Source organism: Fistularia commersonii, chromosome 17, assembly GCF_037954325.1.
Source record: "Fistularia commersonii isolate RoL2024-O1a breed Wild chromosome 17, RoL_Fcom_v1.0, whole genome shotgun sequence".
NCBI classification, from domain to species: Eukaryota; Metazoa; Chordata; class Actinopteri; order Syngnathiformes; family Fistulariidae; genus Fistularia; species Fistularia commersonii.
Window position 1 is genome coordinate 8,882,995 of NC_141300.1, and position 21,536 is coordinate 8,904,530.

General features: G+C 38.1%; 1 protein-coding gene across 2 annotated transcripts in view; it reads right to left on the reverse strand.

Moving 5' to 3' along the window:
* Positions 1–21,536, reverse strand: part of necab2 (N-terminal EF-hand calcium binding protein 2) — a 100,050-nt gene that overhangs the window by 67,063 nt on the left and 11,451 nt on the right. The window lies entirely within an intron of this gene.

Here is a 21,536-nt window from a genome sequence, read left to right on the forward strand (position 1 = left end):
TTGTTTATCTTGGAGGTTTCAGACATCTTCCCTTCTTCCCCTCTTTCAAATTGAAAACAGAGTTTGGTGAGGATTTACTTATTTATGCATTAAGAAAGACACAAAAATACTACTCAAATGATCAACATAAAGAGATCTTATAACATGGGCTCGCATGTTATAGATCGATGTCTTCTTTGTTCTTTCGTCCAGCTTTGAAATTAAATCCCCTCTTCTTCATGATATGGACATCAATATCCTCATCTTTTCTATCTCATTTTGCTGCCTACGTCTCCTCCAGGAAAATAACTTTTCCCCATTCAGCTGTTTATTTAGTCTGACTGACACAACACGAATCCAAGCGAATGGGTACTCGATCCAGTGAGATCATTGATGGACTGATTTAAACATTATTTTCTTTTTATTCAAACTTTGCCTTCATTAAACCCCCCTGTGGCTTCTGCTTACTTGAATCTAATCAGGCATTAAAACTCTTAAGCTATTGATTTGCACGAGTAAACAGGACACCAAATATTTGAACAAAAGGTCAGAATTATTAAAAGTTACTTTTCAAGAAATGCTCTTTATGCGGTGTAATGATACTCATTTGTTAGTGCTGATTTGATGTACTTTTATTTCATGGAAGAAATTAAGATAATCCTGACATTTTACTTTCCACTTTTTAAAACAACCACACAAGCACACACACACACACACACACACACACACACACACACACACACACAAACACTCATGATTAAACTTTTCAGTTCCGTTTCAAGGTTCTGTAAAATCAATCCAATATGCCTCTCAGTCTTGTACAAATTGAACGGTTGCTGACTGTCTCAGCATGTTGCTACGCACTTAATGTAGATTATGTCTCAAAAGCTCAAGGACTTTTGGGAAGCATTGATATCCCACACATTCATTCTTTTGTTATGTAACCTTAAATAAATCAATGTTACATTGGTGTACACCTTGGTGATGACTCTGGTTATACAGGCATTAAAGCTTTAACAGTATCAGCAAATAAAAATGTGATTTTGATGTGAGACTCAGTCAATGTGTATGCTTCTTTATCACTCTTAATACCCTTTTAACGTCTCTACTTCTTTCACTGTCATGGTGGCCAGTTGTTTTGTATCTTGTATTAGTCTTGTTTAGTTTTGTTCAAACATACTTTTCAAAGAATTCCTGAGGTACAATTTTTTCTCTACTGTATTTTACTTTAGCATGAATGACACCTATGCAGGTTACTTTCAACACTATTATTTCTGGCAGGATACAGAGTAGGTCTAGAGATCAGTTTTTGACAAATTAACACAGCCATTGCTGTTTAACAGTCATATCTGACTCCTACCTTTTCTTTTGCATAATTGCAGACCCCTGTTAAATTCTCTCTGGTGGTGGAAACTCTCTCTCCACTGCTAAAATCTGGGATTTTAGCAGTGGATATTCCTGAGTTTCACATCCTTGCTGACTGTCTCACCCCAGGATGCAGAGCTAGATATCAAATATTTATTTCCTTGTCCTTAAAGTATGTTTGTCCTTGAGCTTGCCTGAATGGATGCAGTAGGGTGAGCTATGGGACCACTGCAGTCAACTGGTAAACCACAGGGACTACAGATCTGCAACAATGAAACGGGTTGAATTCAAATGAGCTGGAGTTAAGTCTGCCTTGTGTCTGCAACCTACGATTTAAGGTGTGGAACTAGGGAGACATATATAGAACTATTGGCCAATCTTTTTGCCAGCCATACTTTCCTCAGCTTTTTCTTTCAGTGTCTTCTCCACCTGATTTCCTGCTGACAAACATCCAACAAAGAGGAAGCATGATGTACTTTTAGCAATGACTACGGTTTTGACCACTTGGGAGACGGGATATCACGTGATTTTCAAAACAGACTAACAACCTGTCAAAAGAAGTTCCAAGAACTCAGCAATAAGAGGCAAACTCTGAGGAGTTATTTTTGGCTCTTCTCTAAATGTGACTTTGCCTTCCTATCTGTTTGTCTGTCCATATTTTTTACCAGCTCCTCTAGCTGGGAAAACAAAGTAGAAGCTGACTCTCAGATACTTTGCCATGATGATTTTTGTTGCAAACAACACCGCAATAGAAAAAAAAAAGTCCTTCACATATGGCTTTTATTTTGATGATGGTTGGCATAACCTTTTCCTCAATAGAAGACATGTTTTGTTTGAGGCATACTTCTGAAATGCCACTCCTTGTGTTCACAGCACCAGTCCCTCGCTCACCGTCCTCCTGGGCTCCACTGTTTATTCAGACTATATGGCCATGACTATTTCGAACTTGCCCTTCTCTGGCACAGCAGTGAAGCTGTACTGAAAGTAGAAGCACTGGTGTTTAATTCAACAGTGACCCAATTTACAGTGAGCATCAAGCTAGCTCTGCTAGACCCACTTAGGAACTCTCCAGTAACACAACAGACACATTGCAACACACACTTGCATTAAAAAAGAGCACATAGCCGGCTAACCCCATTTCAAAGGCATGAAATGTCACTAAACTACTCATTTCAAAACAAAAAAATGACAGACTCTATCATCCCTGTCCTAAACTTCCCAAGCAACAACTACCTTGGAACAATGACATGAATCAAATGAATCCCTATTGAAAAAATACAGCGAAGAGGCCAGTCATGAGAAATATTAAAAGAACTACATTTTGCAAAGAATGCAAAGTTGTGCAAAGATGATATTATATTTAAAATTTAAGATTTAAAATTCTTTTTTTTTTTTTTTTAAGAGAAATGATACCTTTTAAAAGTTTTTTTAATCAGTAGCCATTTGTAAGTATTTCAAAAATATCAGCCACAAAGTCTTGTCAGGGAAGAGGCTCAGAAGACACTTACTCAACATCGAAACCACTCTGGTTGAGTAGCCAACCTCTCCTCTGAACTCCCCAGGCATGTCTGTGCTTCTAATCCCGTCGTCATGCTAAGCACAGCCACGCTGCGGATGAAACATATTTCATCCCTGCATCCTAAACCGCATTCCTTTGGTCACCATCAACATGTAAAAGTTGCCTTCTCAGAACCACAAAACACAACCAGACAGGATGTGTGACCTCCCACAAAGCATCCACAAATCCAAACAGTGAAGATCAGGTCCATTTTCCAAAATCCCAAAGGGAATTTGTCCTCCTGACAGAGGGAGGAGATTCTGTGGGTGTGAGTGAGACTTTGCCAAGGCCTTCAAATGCTGCCTCCAATACAAATGTCATGGAACTTTACGTCTTCCTAGTGCTCCTCCTCCTGTCCAACGGTGGCCCTAGTTGAGGGTAAAAGGTATTCTCCTTTACAGTAAGTGATCTGGAACTGGTCCTATTTCCCTTGCTCTGAGTTATCCTGAGGATTTGACATAATTCCTTGAGGAGCGGCCAATAACCTTTCTGCTGGGCTTCTCCAAACACCTCCCACACACATTTTTTGCTCCAAAAACCACCAAAGCTGCAACAATCTCTAGCTCTTCATTAATAGTTTAGTGCACCAATCAAGTTCCTTGTCTTCAGGCCATTTTCTCAGATTGTTGCTGTGACAAGCACCAATGACTTCCTGACCAAAGGAAAAAGAAGTACCTTTCACAAAATAGACATTGACCAACGTCAATACTGATCTTTTCCTTAAACTTCTCCAAAATGCAGAATAAATTCTCTTGTGCGTGCATGTAAAGGACTGCGCAGACGGGACCATCTGTCAGACGTCTGTGGAGGTTCTCAGTCATTCAGGTCATGGTGAATCCTTTAAAAATGTTTTTGTCTTGGCAACTGGACTTGAATTTCTTTACTTCAAGATGTTTTCATCCCTCAACCAAGAGGCTTCTTTAGTTCATGAACCGAAACGTTTTCAAGTGAAGAAATTCAAGTCCAGTTGCCACGACAAGAACATTTTGAAAAGAATATCTGTCAGATGTTTCCAGCTCACCCAACATGACCACTTTTGGGTTTGGTCTGTCCTTGATACCATAAGTCACCATCCAACACACCAGGTGGTCAACTTGCTATTTCTTCTCCTGCGTATTGAAGATGGACAACCAACAGTCTAATCACACTAAAACAAAAAATCATCATACTTCTTTCGCCTAAGGTTTTGTGTTACCGTGAAACTCATTAACATCCTCATGCCAAACATGATGTTGTCGTAGCCCCCTAAAATAGCACTGTAGTTTAGAGAAAACTAGAAGTTCCTCTCAATCACACCCTTTACCCATTGCTGATATTGGCATTAAAGTAACCCAATATATGTTTCCCCGTGTTACACTGACAAGGACACTGCCTGCTGTGCTCAAAGAATTGTTCTTATTTTGAGAGTATATGGGTGCATTAAGATTTTTTTTCAAGTTTCAAAGAAGAAGGCTGATCAGTGAAGGGTAAAAGTTTCTTGAAAAATTAGGAAAATAAACATTTCTACCAGTAATAACTGCACTCTGGAAGATTGCAAACAAACACATGCCGTCTCAAATGGGCCTATTGCAGATTAACCTGTTACTGTGCTGAAACAATCGGTGACTGGGGATTATTTTCAATTTAATAAAAACGACAATAACAAAAATTGTGTTTTTACAACATCCCGGTGGAGATGAACAAGTAAACAAATGTCACCGGTTTATTCAAAAAGGGCCTTGATCTTCAAAAGATAATACGAGATCAAATAAAGAAAGCCCTGTTTTTTAATGTTACATATATGTATGTATGTATTTGTCTCAAAAGCCTTGGAATGTTTATCACTGTGGAGGCATTAACTCAGTGGTATTTTCTTTCTGATTATCAAATTAAGTGTTGACTTTGAATACCTTCCAAAAGAAAATAAAAATGTACAAAAACCTATTGAAGAAAAAGGCACACCTACATAATTGTAGTGTCATTTGATTTGTCCAAAATTACAGGTGTTGGAAATGGCATTCACTAACCTGTCATTGTCAAGCTGTCTGAGAGCAGACCTGACTGATTCAAGAGTGTTTAAATTTTTTACTCAGCGTTGTTATCACAACAAATGGACTTGCTTATCACACTGCAACTTAATTTTGAATGTCAAGTGAATACATCTGATTGCAGCTCATCTTGTTCTGATTGGCAACTCTCAGTGTCCCTTTATTGTGCACATTGTGAGCAAGTATGATAATTTGATCTGACATTTAGATTCTTAAGTAGCAGACACTTGTTCAATCTTCCCAATTTTTTTAAAAGAAACAAATGTTTTACAGTCCGATTTCGAAATTAATTTCCATGGTTATTACTAACACATAGACCTCACTTTGTGTCATGCGATAAGGGCTAATTCTTTTGAGATAATCGGTCAGCCAACAAGTGTTGAAACAACAACTGATAAACATTATCATTTAACACAGACTGGGCATTTATTTGACTGCAAGAGTTTTAGAACCTTGCTGTTAGTAAAACTACATGAGCGTAACAGCACTGAACAGCAAAGCCAACATTGACATTCCCTCTGTCCCAAAATGTCATTAAAGGGTAACTGGTCTTTTTGGACCTGAACCTACTTTCCCATGCATGTAATTCAAAATTGTTGTCAGGAGGTAATTTTACACACCAAAGCCTGTCCACCAGAACGGGTTGTATTTTGCAACTGGCAGGTTAACATTGTTAATATCCACCTCCTAGAACGTATGTGTGTTTGTGTGCATGTACTGCAAAATTAGTCTTACCCTTAAATCCAATGAGAGTTTACCATATATCTAGGAGGAAGCCGAGAATGAAAAAAAAATGTTTTCCTGTTTTTTATATTTCTGAATTCAGTAAGCAAAATGATGCACAACCTTTTTGTACATCTTTTACCCTATGATCTTTTTGAGGGGACAGAAATAAGTAATATACTAACTGCAAAATGTGCAAAAAAAAACAGCCTTTACAAATGTGCTTTTTTGCTGAATTTATATGGTTAATATAAATAAAAGCACTCCTTTTTACAACCAGTCACCAAGAATGGGTATTAGTCCTGATGCGGAAACAGACCTGAGGATGTCTCTTAAACAACTAGCAACAGAAGTGTGAATAACATGATGCTTTTTCCTGTCAGCGCTGAATCAATAGATGGAGAGAACAATGCAATACGTCAGCGCAGCCCCGCGGCAAGTGCTTTGATTCCTGCCTCACCTTCTCAGTGTGTGACCAACAGCCGCCTTCAAAACACCTGGGTGGATGAGGAGAAAAAAACAAAAACTCCTGCCTTTCATGCAAGAAAGTTTCACAGACATTTCCAGCCACTACACCACTTTATGGCTTATGCATCCTTATAACGACACAATCAAAGAAATACAACAGAGGTTCTCAAGGTAAGAAGAAATGTCACTGCTGTATTACCACTTTCAGCAAATGGGTTCTCAAATGTACAGTGGTCCCATGATATTAGTCTAATGGCAGTCCCACTCAGTACTGGAAAGATTACAATGCTTTATGTTCTCTTCAATCATCCTGACCCACATATTTGGGAAATAGGCCCCTCGTTTCAAAATACTGGAATTACCTTTTAAACCTTAAGCTCATGTTTTACAGCTTACACTTCAATTTCTTCGTCTCATCAGATGCTACTAGCTTCCTGGTAAAAGGAGATCAATACTGGACGTAGGCCAGGTAAGATTCAACTTATATTCATTCTGAATTAGTTTGGAGGGCTCTTTTTCTGGTGCCAAAGGTCTCATTCAATATCATTCTGATATCATTTAAGATCAGCTTTAAACACAAGAAAATATCTTTTTTTTTTTTGCAACAAGCTCACTGCTTTTTTAAATGATGCTATAATTATTTGACTGAATGCAGCTAAGCTCTCTACCCATGGCTCATCATAATTAAAACAGAATTCAGCACTTTATTTCAGGACAAGTTCTTGTGTAAAGCATAGAGGCAAGCTGCAGCTTGGAGACACGTCAGGAAAGTAGGAAGGAGTTAGGGTTGTCCAACAAATTGGAGGAGTAACATTGTGGGCTGGGAGGCTGGTGCATGATGTGTTTTTTTTTTGTGAGAATTAATAATAAATGAAAACTACTGTCAGGTTGTTGGCTCTACTGCATTAACATCCTTGTTGTCAGAGTACAGAATGAAGAGCAATTATTACTCGCATCTTCTTTTTTTGAGCTCCACATTCTGCATGTTACACTGAAACGCATCCTCAGGAGGCAGTGTGTCTGCATAGATACTTTAACTCATTGCATGAGACCATGATAGTTTACTTGGGTTGTTTTTTTTTTACATCATTTAGAAAATTTTTATTTCAAAAGCTAAGCATCCACATCTCTTCACATTTTTTGTATTTTATCATGTAATGGAGCTAAATGAGAGGTTGCCATGGCAACAAAAAGGGGGAATTGACCCTCCTTTTAGCCTAAAGATATGTCTCCTCCTACTGTTTAACAAAATAGCACACATATACAGACACAACCCCATGTACACAATGTATGTACCACCTTTTGTCTCTTAATTCCCATTTTACAACTTTCTCTTCAGCCTTAATTTGTTTTGTCTTAATTCAAATCAAGCCAATCTAATCTTTTCTCCACTAAGAAACACTTGTACTTTGAAAGATTTCAATTTTTGAGTTGCGTCTGTCTATGTCTACATTATTCCGTTTATGCAAATCCTTGATATCTCACTGAGTGTGTGTGCGTGTGTGCATGTGCACACACACGCACACACAGGTGGGTGTACTTGAATGCATGTACTTGTATGTGTATGTGTGTGTGTGTGTGTGTTTGTCTGTGTGTATGTGTGTGTATGTGCAGTGCTGTCAGTAGACTGTTTCATCTGATAGATGAGGGACAGGAGCGATTCTCACTGAGCTGTCAGCTCTTGTCCTTTTTCCCTATCCATCATTGTAATACACCTGGAACACAAACACACACACACACACACAGTAAAATAATTTGGAGCACTTCCCAATGGAACAATGTTTTTTGAAAAAAATTACAGAGGAGTCTTACTTTCTAAACACTTGAGGATGTTGTAGGTCATAAGTGTCCTTGAGCCGTGAATAAGAATATAAAATTTTGGAATAGTGCAATTTAGGTACACCGTATAACGATATTTCCAGTATAAAGATAATAACACAATGACCAATGTAAATCACTAAACAGCATCATAAGAAAACCAAATCATGGCATAGTTCCTCCAGACTCTACTTAATATTTGGTTTCGTATGGTGAATTCCATTCATTCAGTGGCCGTCGTTATGTCAGCTCTTATGCAAGTGTGCTTGAACTATAGCAATCTCCATAATTGTTGTATGTTTAGCTAATAGGAAGTGGCACTTCTTATCTTATGTGAGTACGTACTTTCTTTATTCCTATTTATTCAGTGTTCTGTTGTAGATTTTTACCGAATAACAGAAGGAGTATTTGGTATGGATGAAGAGCAGGCTGATTTCACCTATTGACTTGTTTACTGGAACTAGTTCAACTGTGCGGTATCTCTGCACTGCATGACTCTGAATAAAATATGTATCATGAATTTGTTTTCAGTGACAGTTGAGTTATGCGGCAGCTTTGCTGTGCTGCATCTGGAAAGTGTGTGAATTTAAGTAGAATTTTATTGCCATTTATATAGCAGTCTGTCACCGTTTATCAAAGTGAGTTTGAAAGGCTTACAGAACTTTGAATGATAATCTTTTGGGGTTCCTTGGTATTACGTTGGATAGTAGTTAAAATGAGCCCACTGTGTCTAAAGGATCTGTCTGACAGACTTTAAATGTGTTATGATTCAAGTTCATCCCCTTTGATTCACTGTGCAGCTTTATGCAGAAATATATGGCACCAAACACACAGTGTATGCGAGTATTATGTGTGTGTGTACGTGTGTGTATGCATGCAGCCAATTAAGGGAAATATGTGGTGATAAAAAAAAAGACAAATAAAGGCTAACGTCAACTCTTCAACTCTGTAGTCAGCTCTCTTTAATATCTGGTTCTAATGTAAAGGTAATTAATGTTTTACCTGTGGGCCAGAACCACCATGACATCCTGGGGTCCCAGGCTTGTTATTTAAAATTTGTGTGCCTGCTCGCTATATTGAACTTCCATTTATAATGATGGATTAGATGTCTGCTTTCATTATAGTACATCGGACGGATAAATTAAATGTCTTGAGCTTCTCTTAACTTGAGATCACAAAGGGAGCTACAACACTGTCAAAATTTTCTCTTGCTACTCAGCCAGCAACACTGTCCAGGAAGTGGTAGGTACAAATGACAGGGTTGGGTTCTCAGATTAGTTAAAGTAGACATTTCCAAGTTTTCAATCTTTGCCTGGTTGGTTGTTCCCAGTTGTCCAGCCCCACTACTGTTAAGCTGCTTGGAAATCCAACAGGCTCCGTGCTGCTCACCGTCAGAATATGTTTCCTCTTTTGAAAGTGATGAATAATGGTCACATTGAAGATCTTGGTGTTGCTGCATCTCTTGTTTTCTTTTTTTCCATATAGAAGAATTTAACATTATTGTGAAGTTAAACAATCGATCCTTTCTTTTTTGAAATCGCATTGCATTTCACTTTTATGTTGATCTTAGTGTAATTTTTGTGGAATTTTGGAGAGTTAATGATGTTTAATTTCATCCGGTCAACGAACCGTGCAAGTGGCATAGAGGACCAATCATTTGCAAGTCGGTGGTTGCATTCCCTGGATGCACAGTCAATCTCGCACAGGGATAGTTTTAAATATGCTCCATAAATTAAATTTACATTTCCTTACTGACTGTGTTACTCTGTCCTTAACACTGTGTTAACCTTTCACTTCCATACTGTATGAAACAGGACTTCTGAAGGGCATAAAAATGTTCATTCAATTGTTTTTTTTCTTTAGCCGGTAACAATTTCTCGGTGCTTGAAACAGAATTGCCCCGCTTCAAAGATACCTATGTCAAAATCCTTCAAAATGATCAGACCAGTTCAACACCAAAAGTAACATGTATTGAACATGGACTTCAACAGAGCACTAAATTGGATGAAAACCCAGACTAATATCAATACAATTACGGTTACCAATACATATCTCTGGCCATTATGCTGTTAAACATTTCGTACAACATGACATTAATTCAATAGCTCTGTTGCTCCCTTGTCTTACACTGAAAGCAACAGCACATCACAGCTTGTATCCCAATAGGATATCACAAGAAAGAGGGAAGAAAGAGGAAAAGTAAAATAATGAGACTGAGCATTAATTAATAATGAATGAGAATTATCTTATAACTTCGATACCACATTCATCCTAATTTGTAATAAAAACATAGATTCAGGCCATAATTTATGATGATAGGGAGGATATCATCTGCGCTGTAATCCCTTAGTGACAGATGGCTCTCTGGTGTAAACAATATGCTTTCTGTCTGTCTAAATGAATGTGTGAGACACAAAGTCATCATTCACCCTTATCTATTTTGTGCTTGCAGAGGCTGGGATGATATGTAATCATCATTAATCTGCTGGCTTAATGTAATCATGTTATTATTAGCACTTTGTAGCTTTCCCTAATGCTATCTGAAATAATGTGGAGGTGTCATTGCTTGTGCATGCTTTGGTTCTACAGTAACACTGTGTGTGTGTGTGTGTGTGTGTGTGTGTGTGTGTGTGTGTGTGTGTGTGTGTGTGTGTGTGTGTGTGTGTGTGTGTGTGTGTGTGTTCTAATATGAAAAAATACCAGTGTGCTCAGGAGCATGATAAAATCATGTCTCCTTCCATTGAAGGGCCAACAATCTAAAACCCATTGACAGCCTCTCTGGCTTCAATTAGCCCTTTGGGGAGGCCTCATTTACACAAATGGTATTTTATGGATCCTGTAAGAGAGAGATATGCTACTTCACCAGCTACTAATTGACTGCCATTGCCCGCAACAGTATTTTTCAATGCAGCATGATGATGCTAAATGGTAGATTACAGAACATCAGCTAAACGAGGTCATTTCTGGATGTTGCGCGTCGGTATTTTTGTTGTTAATGCCATCAAATGGTGCCCTGGTGGATTGGCAGATTAATGAGCCTGCCACGGAGGCTGCCGATAATGTGTTAATGGATAGGTAGACATGCTCATTACGAGCATCGTGAATTCTGCCTTGATTTAAAAATGAAGGGCTGCAAATATGGGATGGATGCTTTAAGCTGTGAATTTGAGGATGACTTACAAAACCCTTTCAACCCTTTCTGTTCTTCCATGTCTTCCCTTCACATTTACTGTCCATCATAACCAAGAGAGGGCCTAACAATAGACCCGTGATTGGTGGAGACTGACAACCTTGACTGAGACTGCAATTGATCCCAATGATCCAAAACTTTCAAACTAAAAGTTAGCTGACAGTTCTAAACAAAAAGGGAAAATGCAGTCTTGTCATAAAAAATGAACAAATACTTGATGGCCTTCTTATTTCTGTGACACGATAACCATAGCTTTGATATCAACCCCATAATTGCAGAGATGAAAATAGCTGCCTTGATAACTTTCTAATGGAGTTAAATTTACAGTCCAAATATTGGACAGGATTTGTTATGTTAAAGTTGAATTAGGTTGGTCAAAAACTGATGGGGTTTATTTTGTTTCTAGAAGACACATCCTGTACCTCCAGTGCCACCTTTTCTCTGGAGCTGACTGCGTGGTATGTTGTGTTTTCCCATCTGAAAATGTACAATAAAGAAGTACCTTCTGTTGTTGAGGGCAAGATTTTAGGAATCGTGCAACATCTGGTGGGGAGAAGAGAATTGCTGAGACTGCTTTGTGTAGTTATACACTCAGTGGCAGCTTGTCAAAGCCCTGTCAAAAATAACATTTTTTGCCAAATATTTTGTTTGAGTTATGACCCAAAATGAAATATAGGCGAATGGATTCACCAGTTACAACTGACTAAATTTCAAGAGCTTCATTTGCTCTGCTTCTTTCGCCTCCACAGGACACTGACTTCACCTCAGTTTTTCTATTTCGTACAGCATCTCCTGCCCTGGTGCTGCTTGAATTAACATTTTTATGGATGATTTCGTAGAAAAATGTCAAATGGTCAGGTCAAAAATAATAGAGGTATGATTAAATGGATTTCCATTACATATGCTCTTAACTGGGATATCTGACCTTTCATTGATTGAATTCTTGCAAAAAGTCAACATTTCGGTTTCTCTCGAACCCTTTAGTCTATGTAGGTTTAAAATAGATTCAATAGAAAAGCCTTTTGTGGTTTTAACTGTCATTGCTGTTAGTAATGGAATACCATATTTCACTTTGTGTTTTGCTTAGAGTCCAGAACAGTCACTAATTGCATCTCAGTGAGTGCATCTCATGAAAGCTCCGCTGGCAGAGACTGGAAGCTGAGGATTGCCTGCACAGACGTCGCCTTTCTATCGTGCTTCTGAGAAAATGCAACTTCCATTTTAAGGATGAAGAATCTAGTTCGCAATTTCTATTTATGCTTTGCTTCCGAGAATCAATTCTTCCCCCCTCTCCGAGCGCAGACCATTCAGTGCTTTACATAGGGTGATGGGAATCTTTTGGATCCACTTATCCTATAGATGCGGGAAAATAAACCCTATGCAGCTTATGGTAAGGGCAAAATTTACTGCTTAATATCTGCCCTCTGGAACTGAATTTTCGACCAGTGATGCCAGGAATGTTCTGGATTAGAATAGTATCTCTCTTAAAGTTCAAGGGGACAAAATGGGACAAAAGATGACAGACTAAAAGGTGTCTGTCTGTTTATCTGGCCCTACGATTCACTAGCGACCAGTCCAGGGTGGGATATGCTCCCGCATCCCTCTGCAACCCTGAGTAGGATGAGCGGTAGACAATGGATGGATGGAAATAATGCCTTGTTCACTGACTAAACTAAGTTTAGTCAATGACTTTTTTCCACTAATACACCTACTCTTATTTCCTCACTCCCACCTCGGCTTGTAAAAGCACAGTCTCGTATGTCACTGCTCAGTTGGGAATGAAACACATGCTGTGTTTTATTAAATCACTTTGCATGCTTCAAGCGTCTCATGAGGTGGATTAATTTATAAATCACAGAAAAATAAAAAATATATTTAGAAAGGCCACACCCATACATTTGCATATGGAGGTGCTAAGGCTTGTGATTGTTAAATGATGTGATTCTAATGGATTTGTTTTACTTCTGGTTTTGTTTTGTAATGTTTATTTCTTTACTAGGAAACTCAAGGCATCCCAGAATACAGCGACTCTATCAGGAAAGAAACGCAACTGGTTAGTCATCATTGCTCATCGAGCAAAACAATATGCAAGCTCCATTCAGAAGTTATTACAGCCTGGGACTCTGAGGTGGCTGCTCTGCAAGCCAGTTAACCACGGCACAATTAGAATTTGGATTTTTTGTCTGGCTCAACAACAAGATGAGATGCAAACATTTCTCTGATTAATGTGATGTGAGTGCAGGTAACTGATGTTGTACAAGAGGGCAGCTGCGAGGGAAATATTAAATCTGAACTGACACTAAGCTGTTCAAGTGTGTCGGTAATAGAAGAGCATATTAAGTTAGAGATTCCCCACAGATGCGCAAGGGGGCAAATCTCCAAAATCTAAATCAAACTCGGCTCAATGTGACAAACTGCATCATGAAAAGAGGCTGTAGTTTTTAGCGCTCCAATGACAAACCTGAGAACTTCATGAAAAGTGACAGGCACTGAAATACTAAACACCTGTGGAACCAAAAGAGAACCCAAACATTATGATAACATATTCATTTTCTTATCAAAATTGCATAAAAATACTATAACATTCATATATTAATTGAACTGCTTACTGTACTGCTTGGTTAGGCAAGAGTGCAATTACTTTTCACAAAGAACAGCTTATGTGCTGACTTTAATTGCCTTTGTCTGACACACACTAACATGAACCAGCTTCAAATTTGGGCCAACAAAACACGGCAGAAAATCAAACGGGACACTTACAGTCCAAGCTGTTGGATTTGCATTCGGTCAAAAGGCTCCAAAATGTTTATCCGTCTGGCTGCAGGAAGAGGATGTGGCAAGTATTGCAACTGTTTCTTTTTCTTTGTTATTTATTTATTTTTTCTTTTCCCCGGGTCATTTGAAGAGACAGTTAGGCAGCATATTTGTGGTCAGGCCACAGTGACCTTTGGATTAAAACTTGAAATATAACCATGTAATCAACATTACACCCAGAGACCAAGCGTAAAATGGAAAGCAGAAGTGGGGACGACAAGTGAAAAACTTTCCACATTACAAATAAAATGAATCCTTTTTTGAGGTTATATGATTCTCTGTAAATACTTTGAAAATGTCTTTTTTTTCTTTAACCAAACATGTTTGTATCCATATCTACCAGTCACCACCTTGCGATACCCATCTTTACATCTCACTTCTCTACAATAATAACACTTGGCTATAATGGTATTTGAGAATACATATTAGCATAGGAGCTTTGGTGAACTTTTTGCAGTTCACTAAAATACATCAGAGGATACTAATGAATACAGCCTTTGGTTTGATCCGCACCTATAAAGACGGAAAGTTTTGTCCTTAAACATTTGCACATGCAGTGGCCCACACCCCCATGTTATTATCTACTGCTAATGTTAAAAACTTTTTTCTGTGTGCCTCTCTCCCGCTCATGTTTTCAAAATCAAATCCAATTAAAAATAATATAATAGTAAAAATAACACATAAATATACAGTCAGTTAAATCAGGATTTTGCATTTTACATATTGGCATCAGCTACTGGCTTAGGTGGTAATAGCGGTTGTCTTGGAACCAAAAGTTCCTGGTTCAATTCCTGAGCTCCTCCTAGCCTGTTTAAGTGTTGCTGAGCAAGAAGCTGAAGCCCTCACTGCTGTTAGCGGCTCCCTGCTGCTCACGGTTCATCCATGATGGGTTAAATGCAGCGGTCAAATTTCGCTGATGTTACGACACCCAATACGACTAAATCAAGGGATTTCTTTCTTTCTCATGTGCAAATTTAGCAACAGAAATAAAGATAAATATAGAAACACAGTTGGGAGTCCTCAAAATTTGATCAGCAAAAGTCAGAGAGCTCTTCTTCAGAAAATTTCGTGCGTGTATGTGTGTGTGTGTGTGTGCGAGGTTACCTTTGTTGTCATGGAAACAGCAGCCCATAATGACTCTTGGGAGGAGAACAGAGGAATGCTGTAACCAGGGGCAACTGAGAGGTAACTAGGGTTACTGTATTCTTGATTTGAGTAGAGTAGACTGTTGCTCTGCTCTCTATAACAATACGAACAGGGGACAACGAGCAGCTCGCTTGTATCTACTGACACTGTTATCTCAACTTTTGTTAAGATTAATTAATGTTCACCTATTTAAATAATTGGCTGGAAAATGTAGATCTGAACTTTTGATGATCAACAGCCAGTAGTAGTTATTTCACAGTGGTTTTGTTGGTTTGATCATTTCATATCTTTCACGTGATGAAACCATATAAAACGGTTTAGGAGAGCAAAAAATAAACAGGAATTTGTGGAGTACACTTAACACTGGTTGCTTCCACTAAGGGACCTTTAGGCTGAGTTTTTCTGCCCATGACATACACACATTCAGACACACCCAGCAAGTCCACGGTGTTAATTATGTGGCATGTAAATGTCATGCCTTACGTCCCCCTGGTGCTTTCAGGCTCATGACAGAAGACCCCCACTCTCTTAATAATACACACAGCCGGTGCGCAGAGCGACTAATCAGAGCACACACATCCTCTCCTGAGTGGCAGCTCCCAATCGTTAACTCATTAAGAGGGGAAAAAAGTCAGGAATTAGCAGCCACAGCAAGATTCTCATCCAGTATGGACCTCCATAGAAGAACAAACACAGAGGGGCTTTGCTTTTGATAATCAACACTGGCAGTTAACTACTGTAGCTTTGTTCGCCATAGTAACCTGAACGCTTTGTGACACTGATGCGGCTCAGTTTCAGAGGCTAGCAATGCTGAAAGCATCATTGAGAGGGAATGGATACTAAAAAAATAACAGTTCATTTTTACCAGCTTAGGATTTTGTTTGCCATGAAAGTGGACATGGATTATTATTTGGATAAATGCTTATGACGTCTTTCTCAAAAACAGCAGGACACAAATGTTTATTAATTAGAAACACTGTCCATCTGTCTACTAAAAAAAACTCAATAAAGCACCTGGAGTGGGTAATATTTTCTTTTCAGATGGGGGCAGAGCAGCCACTGCTCACAATAATCTACACATATAAGTGGATAAAGTGAAGAAGATGTGACCAAGGCATGACATTTGTTGCTTTGTTAATGGGTTAAATCAAAAATAAATAGTGAACAAATATATGAATGATATAAACTCTCCATACATCAAATGGGAAATCCAAAACTGCTATCAGGAAATGGATAGTTTCAACTGCAAACAGCAGTTTCTAGTTCCTGTGCATTTTCTGCACATATAACAGAAGACATAACAGCCTGATTTTACTCATGTTCTACTGTGATACTACAAATGAATATACTTGACTGGGAAAAGTGCTATTAAAAAAGGACTTGGTTATCTTTCATTAACACATGGATGGCTATGAACAATGTACAACACACACTCTACACCCGATGTCTAAGTCTAAAACGATATCACAACACAATAAATACAGGGGATCATTTTGATTATCTTAAGCACAGAGTCCTGAACACTCAGTGCAGTTGGTCTTCACTGAGTTAAAGCCAAACACCGTCTGCTATTTGAAGATGCTATGTAAGACCATTGGACTAAGTACATTGCAAAGGGGTTATCTTTTAAGATGATTTTTGGCAAAACATTAATAAATCAATCTGATCGTTAGCCCTTATATTGATTTAGAGGGAGGTGCACCAGCAACACCAAAGAGTATGTCAGTGGCATGTGGAGATCAATGTTCTTATGAGCTGTGTTGGGTTTTACAAAGGTCCCCTAATTACATGCAGGTTATCCTGTGCTGTTAAATCACATTGATAGCAGTGGTTTCATCCAATGAAAAGCAAAAAATACATCATACTAAAATTTACTGGACATAAACTTGAGTGGATTGCATGTGTGTGTGTGTGTGTGTGTGTGTGTGTGTGTGTGTAAAGCTATCACAAGACTGTATGAAAAAAAATCTATTTTGGATTCCCAATGACTTATTTAGTCCCATAATTGCCCCATTAGTGACTGAAATGAGTCATTTTCCATTCATATGAATTGAAAGTTGAGGACAACTTACAATGAAAAATAAGGACACAAAAAAAGCTCTGACATCAAGAACTTATAGTTACTTTTTTTCCAAGAAATTGGGTTTTAGTATTAAGTAACCCTGAAGGCAAAGTAGTTTATTGAGGTATTTGTCTTATCTCTTTTAAGCTACTCCCATATATGGATTGGCTAGCCAGGCATCAAAGACCAAACTGTTTCTACAGCTTGGTAAAGAGGTAGGATTTAGGTGTCTATTCCTTTCCTTCATCATTTAAAGATCAACAAATAGACTAAGTCTATTAATCCACCACTGAATCCCCAACCTATTTTTCTCTCTCTTTCTCTCTGCACATGTAATTTAGTTTAGTTAAAAGAAATAATGAATAGTCTAAACATCCATCCATCATCTGCTGCTTATCCTGCACTCAGTGTTGCGGGAGATGCTGAGGCCTATCCCAGCTGTCATCGGTCAAGAAGCAGAGTACACTTTAGACTTGTCGACATTCAATCGCAGGGCCACATATACAGACAGATAACCATGCACTCACTCATTCATTAGGGGTAATTTTCCAAAATTTTTTCCAATTAACCTGCTGCATGTTTTTGGGCTGTGAGAGGAAACGGGAGAATCCGGAGGGAACCCATGCCGACACGGGGAGAACGTGCAAACTCCACAAAGAAAGGTCCCCTTATTGGAATCGTCCTTCATGCTGTAAAGCAAAGCGCTAACCACGGCTCAACCTCTAGTTTAAACATGCTAAATGAAAAAGAAAGATAATTCTGATCAAAAATATGCAGGAGGTCAATTGAAGTCTGTGTTATATTATTGAGTTACAGAAAAATGTAATTGATAAAGTGTGCAATTGGTAGAAGCGCAACAGATCTATCACCGTACTGTACAGAGAGGATATGTCTCTTGCTACTTGCATTTACATATACTTTTTTTTTGACTGTCGTTGAGCATTAGAACAAGCTCAGAAGCTCATCTTCTTCACAAAAACTCCTCCTTGGATGAAAAACTACAACTGACCCCAAAGTCCCGTCTGACATGGAAGGGGAGATAGAGGAGGGGCAGGGGAGAGGGGTGTGTAGGAAACTATTGACAAGATTAAACTGGCATTGAAGAGAACTCGAATGTAATCGAACAGCCGACGGAAAAGAGACAAAATGGTTCAGAGAGCCGGGAAGGTCTGAACAGGGGAGGATAAGAAATGAGACAACTTAGCTTTGTTTCCACAGGTTTAAAATGTGGCTCAGCCAGAATGACTCCAGACCAAATTTATACATGCAGATGGAGGACAGAATACAAAACAAGCAACAGTTTTGGTAAATGATCTTCAAAGTTTATGTTTTTTGAATAATTTGAATGGAAGCAAGAAAAATACCATCATTATAATCTGCTCCCAAACGTCCCCCCTTTCTTATCTCAAACAAGAACCTCATTAAAAAGAAGTCCCTTCTTCTATCCTTGAATAAGTTGTTTCAGATGATTAAGGATAATCCAGCGTCCGTTTTCCGAGATACTCTCTTGCCATGATAATACTATACACGTGTTCCAGGCAATTTATTCATTCGCCTGGACTAACCAGAAAGAGTTTCGGATTGATCCTGACCCAGCCGAAGGCAGAAAACATCAGGTGAGGAAAACACCTTCAAAGGGCGTCTTAAATCTTAGCCTTTGATCCAAATCCAGACGACCGAACAAAGAGACCTCAATCCTTCTTGGGTTCCCCCCTCCCTTGCTCCTTTCCTTGGAGCCACCAAAGTAACGGGTACAGAACGGGTTCCGCCGTTTCCTACGCCCTCTGCACTCAGGCACCACAATGTTATCACACTCAGCAGTCATGTGATATCTTGCAGCTCTTCAAGCTGTTATATTTTAATACATCACAGATTTAGCGATGCACAAAACTCAGAGATAAATTTAGTTGGTTTATTTAGGCAGAAACATCTTGAATTTGAGCTACAGTACATTAAACTCACCATCATGCAAGTATGAGGTAAAATAGAGACGCAATGGAACAAAAAATACTAATGTGACCGGAGCAGACCAAACACCCACACTTCTTCTAAACGTTTGAAAACTATTCTAGCCCACAACACAAGCTGAGCGTTAATAATTGAAAATATGTTTCTGCCTGCTGTTCCTTTATATTTAATCAATTTGTTGGATTTGAAAGATCTTACATTTTTTGTTTGCCAGCAAGGTTGAGGGGATCCAAAGATGTTAGCATTGACATTTAAATATTTAAACATTATTTTTAAATGATATTTTAATCAAATATTTAAATTTAAATATTGTATGAATATTAAATCGAAGCCAAAGCTCAATTCCCCCTTATTTATATCCTTAATTATTCATTTACATCTTCAATATTTGACATATTGAAACAATTTCCTGAAAAATGTCTGATGAAGTAGCACTAACTGAAAATAATAAGTAAAGCTGGGAAAAGTTCCTGTGTCCGGTCCCTGATCCAATCTTGCATATAATTAACAAACAAAAACATTTTTTTTTGCCAAAGGCCATTTGTTTAGATCAAAACAAGATGATATTGCAAGAAGAAAAGGCACTGAATTTTTAATGATCTTTTACTTAGAAGTTTCTTGATGACACTTGCCGACTTAGAGTGTAGCACCGGGGCACCAACAACTCAGAGGAAAACAAAGTCCCCTGCATGCTGCAGAGTACCTAATGAGAGGCACAGCAAAGATACTCCCTTCTGTTCATACAAATGGTGCACGTTTCCAAAGTTTGATGTTTTTTTTCGTTGCGGATTACTGCCACGAGGACAAGGCCAGGAAGGACCGGGTTTTTTTTTGATCTGCCAGGTGACCAAAATCCAATTACAGGCTTGCTACTTATCCCATCTAGAATAGCCTCCTGATTTTGAGGGGACTCAAGTTTGATGAATATTTTAAAATGGTTTGGACTGTATTTTGCCATCCTGTTATCACAGGCAGGGTCTCACATGCGAGTACAGCTGGCTTGGCTGTCAGGACACAGAACAGAAAAGCTCCAATTAGCCTACAGCTGAGAGTGTTGCAGCGATATTCGAAAAATTATGTCTTTTATACTTAAAGCAGGAAATAGGCGTGAATACACTGCAAACAAAAGGTTCTTGCTAATTAGAAATTTACAAGCTACTTACCATGAAGGCAGTTAAAACACACTGTAATCGGTGTTTTGTTTTTTTGTCACTTTCAAGATGTCTTATATTTCTACCGTGTTTTTTTTTTTTTTCCAGTTACGTTGAGCTTCGGTGAAACCAACTGCAACGAAAATGCTGACAACAGAGCCTTGTTTAATAACTACCGAAAAAAAAAAACCCAACAACTTTGAACACTTTCAATTTTGCCTCTTTCTCTCCTTTCTTTTCTGCAGGGGGTGCTCCATCTATTCTCATTATCCGTTAGTATGAGGCGCTGGGGGGCTCATTTGCAGCAGCATCAGTGATTAAAGACTGCAGGTAATTAGATACACATGACACCATTCTGACTGACGGGCTCACTGAGGAGCTGCAAGAAAGTGCTTAGTTGCCTGATGGAAAGTCAAAATGCTTATAACGTTTAAAATCAAAACACTAGATAGCACAACCAGGTAAAATCAGCAAGAACAAGAAAGCAACATTGGAAAAAAAAAAGAAAATAAATTAACTATATATCTCATATACTGTATACTTAGAATCAAAACAAATATTAATTTTGATTAAATAGCAATGTCTTTAATTAGAAATAATTGAATCAAAATTGTAATAAAAAAAGGAAGACACCTTCAAATACCATGCATTTTTATTATCATCATTATTATTATTATTAAGAATATATTATTATCATAAATAATTAAAATAAAAATCATAATAGCTGTTCCCTTCTGCTGGTACTACACCAAAATTACTGCTTTTCGAAAATGTGCTTGATTAAAATTAATTGAATACTCTGTATGCCCACTGCACTTTGAGCTACCAACATTACATATAAACTTCTCCTATTTGATTTCTGACACGTTGAGTATGTCATAGCACAAATAATTTCCAATGTAGAATAAAAATGTCAACTTTGGATTATATCTATTATTATATCTATTATATCTATTATTATATCTACTATATTTTTGTATTTGTGGTTGGAAGCTAACATTAAATACTGATGATTAAAAAAACAACTTTTATTGTCTGATTGTTTTTCCAGTAATCATAAGCATGACAAGCATGATTTTAATCACATTCTCTCATGAATGAATGACTTTAAGGTGGAGTTGTAAGGTCTGTTAGAAGGTCTCCCACAGAGAGCAATAGATTACCCTCTTTTTCTAAAATATTGGAATTTGGAAATATAGAATGTTGGCCATTATGTGTGAAATCCGCCAAGAAAACTCTGATTATACGGTGTAGTGCTTTCATTTTA